Source organism: Triticum aestivum, chromosome 3A (genome assembly GCF_018294505.1).
Source record: "Triticum aestivum cultivar Chinese Spring chromosome 3A, IWGSC CS RefSeq v2.1, whole genome shotgun sequence".
Taxonomy (NCBI): Eukaryota; Viridiplantae; Streptophyta; class Magnoliopsida; order Poales; family Poaceae; genus Triticum; species Triticum aestivum.
In genome coordinates, this window is record NC_057800.1 from 394,478,197 (window position 1) to 394,487,921 (window position 9,725).

Below are 9,725 nucleotides of genomic sequence, written 5' to 3' on the forward strand. Positions count from 1 at the left end.
CTCAGTCGAAGAAAATTAAAAAAATTATTGTGAGAGAGTTTTGTACAAAAGGAATATCATCTATGCAACAGTGACGAATGGATTAGAAAATTACAAACGAAAAAACGTCACAGAAGTTCAACATGAGAACAGAACGAAGTTCAACTACTACGCTGAATGAATTTTAGATGAAAAACTTTTAAAATCATCGAGAGTATGAAAAAACGATCAACACAGAAAAGTTGTGTGCTTACAGCAGCTTTCCACCGGTATATCACTTACTCAATTCCGGTGAGTGGATGGAGAGCTACGAGCAGTGGATGTAGAGCTACGAGCAAAACAATCACGTGAAAAACAGAGTGAAGTTCAGGTACACGCGCCGAGAAGTTCAGGTTCTTCACGCGGTACATTTTCGAAGAATCTGTTTCGCGATAAAGGTAGAACGAATGATCTCGCCGTTTTCGAAATTACATGCAAACGGCTAGGAATTAGAGAAAACCATCAACATGAAAAAGTTTCACATTTTCCATAGCTTTTCAGCGGTATATTATTTGCCTCATTCTGATAAAGTTTGTACAAATTATGGGGAAAATACGTTTTTAGCCATTTTCAAAATTGACTTAAAACCATAAGGAATTGTGAGAAACAATATATACAAAAAAGTTTCGCATTTTTTCAAGATTTCCAACACCATATCATTTGCTGCATTCGGATGTATGGTTAAAAAATTAGCTCAAAAATACGAACTCGGTGGAACTTGTATCGTTTTCTAAATTACTTTTAAACCATTCAAAATTAGAAAAAACTTTTAACATGAAAAAGTAGCACATTTTCATAAGCTGTCCAATGCCATATTATTAGCCTCAATTGGATTAGCCGTTTAGAAATGGTATCAAAAATACGAACTCGGGTGTTCTGTTTGTGAAATTCTATGATTTTCCAAATTACTCTTTATCCATAGGGAATTAGAGAAAATTTCAACATGTGGGAGGAGCGGTTTTGCAGCAGCTTTCCAATGCCATATTATTTGCCTCATTCCGATAAACGGTTTAAAAATGCAATCGAAAACACAATTCATGTTTTTGGTGTGAGGAAAAAACGGTTTTCAAAACTGCTCTTAAAACGGTTACATTTTGCCAAAAATTGAACTTGAGTCATGATACTGATGTCCATAGCTTTCCAACCGTATATCACAAGCCCCATTTGGGCGATGTTGGCGGAAGTTCAACCTAGCACTGGGAGAAGTTCATGTCGAACAACTCAGGCAGTAAAATTGCAAAAAACACAATTTCATCATGAGTCGAGAGCAAAATCCGCCAAGAGCGAGATTCCTATTTAAAACCGGTATTTAGTTGCTAAAAACGTTCCTAGATTACACTAACATCATATAGAACACGACTAAACAGAATAATTCACGGGGGAAGCCACGACTGCAAAGATAGCCCAAAGGTCGGGTTCGTACAGAGGGAAGTCCAGGCGCGTTACTCCGGTATGTGTGTGTGTGTGTATGTGTGTGTGTGTAGGTTGAACTTCCGTTAACATTACCCAAATGGGGCTTGCGATATACCGTTGGAAAGCTATGGACACCAATATCATGACCCAACTTAAATTTTTGGCAAAATATAAGCGGTTTAAGAGGAGTTTTGAAAACCGTTTTTTCTTCACACACAAAACGTGAATCGTATTTTCGATCGCATTTTTAAACCGTTTATCGGAATGAGGCATATAGTATGTAGTTGGAAAGCTACTGCAAAATCGCTCATTCCACATGTTGAAAGTTTTCTCTAATTCCCTATGGTAAAAGAGTAATTTGAAAAAACGTAAAATTCGTAAACCGAACAGTTGAGTTCATATTTTCGATGTCATTTCTAAATGGCGAATCCAATTGAGGCATATGATATGGCGTTGGAAATCTTATGAAAATGCGCTACTTTTTCATCTTGAAAGTTTTTTTCTAATTTTGAATGGTTTAAGAGTAATTTAGAAAATGGTCCAAGTCCTACCGAGTTCATATTTTCGAGCTAATTTTTTAACCGTGCGTCCGAATGCAGCAAATGATATGGCGTTGGGAAGCTTGAACAAATGCGAAACTTTTTGGTATGTATTGTTTCTCCCAATTCTTTACGGTTTTAAGTCAGTTTCAAAAATGGCGAAAAACATATTTTCGCCGTATTTTCTACAAACTTTAACGGAAAGGCGCAAATAATATCCCGTTGAAAAGCTACGAAAAATGCAAAACTTTTTCATGTTGATGGTTTTCTCTGATTCCTAGCCGTTTTCAAGTAATTACGAAAATGGCGAGATCATTTGTTCTGCCTTTATCGCGAAACAGATTCTTCGAAAATGCACCGCGTGAAGAACCTGAACTTCTCGGCATGTCTACCTGAACTTCACTCTGTTTTTGACATGCTTTTTTTTGCTCGCAGATCTCCATCCCTTGCAGTACTTGAACTTCTCTGGCAATTCTTCTTGAACTTCACTCTGTTTTTGACGTGATATTTTTTGCCCGTAACTCTCAAACCCCTTACCGGAATTGAGCACATCATATACCGATGGAAAGCTATTGAAAACACACAACTTTTTCATATTGATCAGTTTTTCATACTCACGGCGGTTCAAAATAGTTTTTTGAATGCGTAAAAATGTGTTTTTAACGGTATACATGAAATCTTTGAATCGTTCATTGAAATATAGCACGTAATATACCGTTGAATAGGCGGAAGTTTTTCATGTAGACATGTGTTACAAATTTGTTGTCGTTTGAGAGCAGTTTTAAAAATGGTAAAACAACGTTGTTTTTTTACCTTTGTTTTCAACGTGTAAATGAACGACGGATGTCTCGCACATGAATTTTGAACTATGCTAGGAGGAGCACGTGAACTTATTGCAACAAACATTTTAAGTTCTTTGTTTTCTATTGTTATATTCTTATCTTAAACACATTCCGTGTAGTGGTTGAAATTCCCGTTGTTTTCACCTTGAACTTCTGTCACGTATTTTTTTTCAACCTCTGTCACAAGAATTTTTGAACTTTCTCCGGTTGAGGACTTGAACTTCTAGCAACAAATTTTTTGTGTTTCTGAACATGGAAAATACAAGGTGAACCTCTCTCACAAGAATTTTTGATCTTCCCCGGACAGAGCACTTGAACTTCTTTCAAAAAACCTTTTAAGCTTTTATTTTTCTATACTTTTATTCTCACTTGAAATGCATCCCTTGCAGTACTTGAACTTCTCGCTATTTTTACTATGAACTTCTGTCGCGTTTTTGTGAAAAAATTGAACCTCTTTGTGTATTATTAGAAATGGCAAAAATTAGAGTTCTTTAGTAAATGTCGAACTTCTTCGTTATTTCGAATTGAACTTCTTGGTTTATTCGTTAGTAATGGAAAAAGATCAAGTTTTTGTAATAAATATCAAACTCCTCTGTTTTCGGAAATTGAACTTCTTGGTTTATTTTTTAGTAATGAGGACAATCTGACTTTTTCATATACATTGAACTACTCTATTTTTTAAAGTGAACTTCTTGGTTTTTTAATTTGACTTTCTTGGTTCTGTAAGAAACATTGAACCTCTATCTTTTTGAAATTTGAACCTCCAATTTCTTTTTGGAAACATGGAAAATGCTTTTTTAAATAATTTGTGGAACTACCATGTTTTTAATTTTTTGCACTTCTTTGTTTAAAAAAAAGAGAGATGAATCATTTTTTACAAACATTGAATTGCTTTGTTTCTTTTTATTTGAACTTTTAGGTTTTTATTTTGCTTCTTTCACACCACATTTATCCAATTTTCTTGAGGAAAATTCCAACATGGTCTCTTTTATTTGTTTTATGAAACTCTTGTTTTCTCTGCACTTATCTAGCTTATGTATTTGAGCTTACATACTTCTAAAACCTGAACTCACATTTTTTATCATTTTATAAGTAAATGTTTCTCACACGAAGGCACCAATTTCATAAGAAAACTTTCTCTCACAAATGCACAAGAATGGATTCTTTTTTCTTATCTGAACTACCTACACGGGAAAGCCAAAGATAAGTTCTTTTTGTCTCGCTTAAACAAATTAATACACAACCTCGGAAGAATACAATTGGAAATAATACAACCCAAACCTCTCCTTTTTTCTTGGTTTTCTGGTTTTTTCAATAAACATCAAAGTGTTTGCTACAATTAACATATTTTTTACCTTCTCGAACATACTTACAATACATGACCTTCTTCCACACAGCATTGGAATTTTTGTATTACAATTAACATACTTGACCTTCTCAAACATAAGATTTTGACCTTTTGCACACAAAAAAATTAAAAGCGGAAAATTTGTAAATATGTTTTGTTACAATTAACATACTTGATGTTCTCCAGAAATGTAAAATATGTTCGGAAAACATCGATTGATTCACCCCCAAAACAGATGGAGGAAAACTCTAGAAAACCTACAAGCCAAAAAATTACAATATGTTCGGTTCGGAAACCCCAATCCGTACTACAGCTAGTCGCATGGAGCACCCCGAATCTTGACTACAGGTTGCAGGCATCAGCACGGTAGCTACAGAGGCAGATTACGGACGCGGTGACAGAGGGCTGTTGGATGGCATACAAGGCGGAAGAGGATGTTTATGCCTCTAGCTCCCGCCAGACAGGACGTCGCGTTGACTGTCGTGCAAAAGCTCGGCCTCCTCGTGCCATCTTGGTAATACATGAACCTGCGTGGCAATTATATTTGAACTTCTCTGAACCTGCATAGATTTGCTGCTTCTCTAAACAAGCACATAGTTTCAGAAACCAAAGCCATAACAGAGTGAGAGAAATAGATAGTACGATCCAGCATGAACTAGTATAAACATGTACATACATTTATAATGAAAAGTGCATCGCTATCTGAACAAGAAAATTCCGAATTTATATAGACAAAATCTCTGAACTTTTCTTCCTTAGTTATGTCTGAACTTCAATTCCAAAAAAATAAGATAACAAGACAGTTGGATCCATGCGGGCATGCGTTTGTGCTCTTCAATTTTTGTAGTAGGCTACCAGCGAACGGCCTACTGATGCAAAGTTGAACGGTTGCGGGTGGTGTTGGCGAACTAACCGGTTAGAATGAAAATGAGATGGGGAGACGAGCGAGGGAGGGAGGGGTCGGGGCACTGACCTGGAGTTGACGGCGCGGGAGCCCACCTTGGCCTTCATCATGCCGCCGCCAACTAACAACAACAACCACCAATTTTCAAATGATCAGGACCCCCAGAAGCGCTTCATGGTCAACTACAGGATTTGGCACATGACATGGGGCTAAGTTGGGATGACGACGACATGTGCTGGGGTCTATAGGTACACAAACTGGACACGAAGGACAAGTATAGCTGAACTTCAGACATCAAAATCACTTACAGAACAATAGAACACTAGAAAGGGTGAACAAATTGATGTTTTGATTTGGATAAAGTTTTTGGATAGGGGGAGGACCCAATTTTAGACATCAAACGAGGTCACCTGCCACAAGCTTGGCTTCTCAAAGCGAAGAAAATTGCAATGTGCGGCGCGCACTCACACAGGCGGACGTGCACGGCCTGAGGCGGAGAAGTTGAACGGCATGGATGCTACAGCGCCGGCTGTGGGTGGTGGCGCCGGGAAGCCGGAATCCAGCGAGCCCACGGCCCCTACCATGGCGTCCATCAGGCGTAGAGGAAGATGGAAGGAGAAGAGGGAGGTCGGCGCTCGGTGGCTGGGGCAGGGCCATCGCTAGGGCTGGTTGAGGGGGACGGCGATGGTCAGTAGGTGATGCTGTGGCTCACGCCGGTGGGTTCTGCCGTTGTGCGCGGTAGCGCGTGCGGGGCGATAGCGCCCGGATATGGAAAGGAGTTGCGGCCGCTTTTCTGGTTGGAGGATGCAGCACGTCGCTGGTTGGGTGCCGGGAGCGGTGGCGGTGTCGGTTGGGCGCGGGGAGCGGCGCGGCGCCGGTTTGGCGCGGGGAGCGGCGGAGTTTCCGGCTGGGCGCGGGGAGTGGCGGCGTTGCCGGTTGGATCCGGGTGTGGGTATTTTTTTTGTCGCTGCTAACTGGGTAGTTCAGGAGGATCTGGTCAGCCTGTATATAGGCGCGGGGTTCAGGAATGTCGGTCGCCACCTATATAGGTAAATTATTTGGGGCACCTAGGCCCTTTGTGAAATACTCCCTTCGGTCCTCTTTTGTTTGCGTATAACTTTTTTCCGTTTTTCCCTATTTAGTCTGCGTATCAGCTCTTTGTTGTGCTGCTTTCCCTTGGTGCCCTGCATCTGCCTCAGTAATTAATGGACGCATGCACAGCTGCAGCAGGACTCCAGCCAATCCAGAGCGGCATGCAGATGGGCCCAAGCCATGCGCGTGGGGAAGAGAAAAGGGGACCAAAGGAGCCTCTCAATCACCCGCATGCAGCTATTGACTGGTTGCATTGAGCAATTAAACTACCACATCTCTCCGATGCATGTACAGGGGCAATATAGTCCGAAAAAGATGCATGCAGTCCCTCCTTGGTATCCGGGCTTCTCCTTATACGCAGAGAAAAAAGGACCGGAGGGAGTATATGACAAGTGATTTTTATTAGTGCATGGCATGCAATTCATGAAACAATAGCTTTCCATTTTTCATTTGCAGGCACTACTATCCTTCACGGTCAATGATTGCTTTCCAAAAAATTAATTAGGTTGATTTCGTAGCAATAATTCATTTCCAAATATTATGTCTAGTGAAAATATGAACATATGCATGCTATTATATCTAATGAAAATATGAACATACCATAAGTATTATACTTAATGAAAAATATACATATACCCATGGTATTATATGTACTAAGAATATACACATACCGGAGGTATTATACCAAATAAAAATTATGGATATACCTCGGCTATCTCAAATACCTATTAACTGACATAATGAATATACCTAGAAATATCATGAGTATGTAGATACCTCGACATATCATGAGAATGTACGTAGATCTACTATGTATATACCTAAATGGCATGTAGATACCTCGACATGTATGTAGATACCTCGACATATCATGAGAATGTACGTAGATATACTATGTATATACCCAGAAATATTATGTGTATGCGGATATCTCAAAATAAATTTGACATGTATGTCGTAAGAATTTGTCTTGGTATCATGTTCGTAATTTATATACTCAAATTAAATATGATATCCCCAAGATGATAATAAATATGATGTACCAAAGAAATGATATACCCGCAATATCATATTTGGAATATATACTTCGAATTTGTCCTAGTATAATTTTTGGAATTTATATACCCAAATTAAATATGATATACCCAAAATAAATATAATACACCCCGAATATGATATACCCCAAGATGGTATACCCATATAAATATAATATAACCAAAATAAATATGATATACCCCCAAGATGATAATTAAAGTATGATATACACCAAATTTATATACCCAAAATAAATATACTCGACTGTGGCACATCCAGAATTTTGTGAGTACAGACAATCGTTCCAAAATTCTCAAGTACCCACAAAAAAGCCACATACCCAAGAAATTAGCACATGCATACATATCGTATCCACAGAAAGGAGTACAGTTGTATGTATATACCTTCAAACGAGTTTCATTCTTTGTACAAGGAAATAAATGAAGAGAAACAATTACATTTATCACAACACGTGATATTAATGCACCTAAATCATACATTTATTAAGCATATATGGAAGGTGCCTAATATCCATATCTATTAGAATTTGCATTCATCAATCTGAGATCCAATGGTTACGAGGTAAGGAGCCTGGGCACATAGGTGTCCCAAACGTAACATAATTCTGATCACGATGAACTAGATGTATAGGATAAAACTTTTGATGAAATTCCAATTTCAACCAATTCCAATACCAAGCTCCAACATCATCACATAGCTTATATCATGTCAATGCCTTACCCTTCAAATATAAAGGGAAGACCTTCTTTTTCACTTCATCTTCGGGTAAACCTACAAGCTTAAATAATCCACAAACTTCATCCACATAGATTAGGTGCATATCAGGATGCAGTGTTCCATCTCCTGCATATGGATTAGCTAGCAGTTTCTCTATCATACCCGAAGGAAATTCATTATAAATATTTTCAGTAGGTGAAGTAGGTTGAGGAGCAACTCTTTGTGCTTCCGGTCGAGGTGAAGATACCACGAACAAACCCCTCAAAGGATGATTTTCCATAGTAACACGAGATAGTAAATTTCAGCACGTAATATAAATTTTTCCTTACCAAATTCCACTTACCACAAGCACTTAACGCCCCGGCAACGGCGCCAGAAAAGAGCCTTGATGACCCACAAGTATAGGGTATCTATCGTAGTCCTTTTGATAAGTAAGAGCGTCGAACCCAACTAGGAGCAGAAGGAAAGGACAAGCGGTTTTCAGCAAGGTATTTTCTGCACGCACTGAAATTATCAGTAATAGATAGTTTGATAGCAAAGTAATTTATAACGAGCAAGTAATAGTAATGGTAAAAAAGTCCAGCAAGGTAGCCCAATCCTTTTTGTAGCAAAGGAAGGGCTAGAACAGTCTCTTATAATAAGCAAAGCGTTCTTGAGGACACACGGGAATTCCATCTAGTCACTTTCATCATGTTTGTTTGATCCGTGTTCACTACTTTGATAATTTGATATGTGGGTGGACCAGTGCTTAGGTGATGTTCTTACTTGAACAACCCTCCCACTTATGATTCAACCCTCTTGCAAGCATCCACAACTACGAAAGAAGAATTAAGATAAAATCTAACCATAGCATTAAACATATGGATCCAAATTAGTGCCTTACGAAATAGCGCATAAACTAGGATTTAAGCCTCTATCACTCTAGCAACCCATCATCTAATAACTACTCCACAATGCATTCCCTTAGGCCCAAAGATGGTGAAGTGTCATGTAGTCGGCGTTCACATAACACCACTAAGGGAATCAACAACATACATATCTTCAAAATATCGAACGAATTCCAAATTCACATGATTACTTATGACAAGACTTCTCCCATGTCCTCAAGAACAAAAGTAACTACTCACAAAACTTATTCATGTTCAAGATCAGAGGGGTATTGAAAGGATCGATAAGAGGTGTCTAGAGGGGGCGGGGTGATTAAACCCTCAACAAGCAAAAGTAGCAGTTTTTAGGTTCTTCAAGTTGAGGTGGACTTTTAGCACAAGTTTAAGCATTCATAATACATTTCAAGCAAGCATGGCAAGAGTATGAGCAGCGGAAAGAGTAAAGCATGCGATTTGCAAGAAAGTAAAGGGATGGGATTGGAATGTGCAAACGCAATGAAGACACACAGATTTTTGGCGTGGTTCTGATAGGTGGTGCTATCGTACGTCCACGTTGGTGGAGACTTCAACCCACGAAGGGTAACGGTTGCGTGAGTCCATGGAGGGCTACACCCACGAAGGGTCCACGAAGAAGCAACCTTGTCTATCCCACCATGGCCATCGCCCACAAAGGACTTGCCTCACTTGGGTAGATCTTCACAAAGTAGGTGGTCTCCTTGCCCTTACAAACTCCTTGGTTCAACTCCACAATCTTGTCGGAGGCTCCCAAGTAACACCTAACCAATCTAGGAGACACCACTCTCCAAAAGGTAATAGATGGTGTGATGATGATGAACTCCTTGCTCTTGTGCTCAAAATGATAGTCTCCCCAACACTCAACTCTCTCTCACAGATTTGGCTATGGTGGAA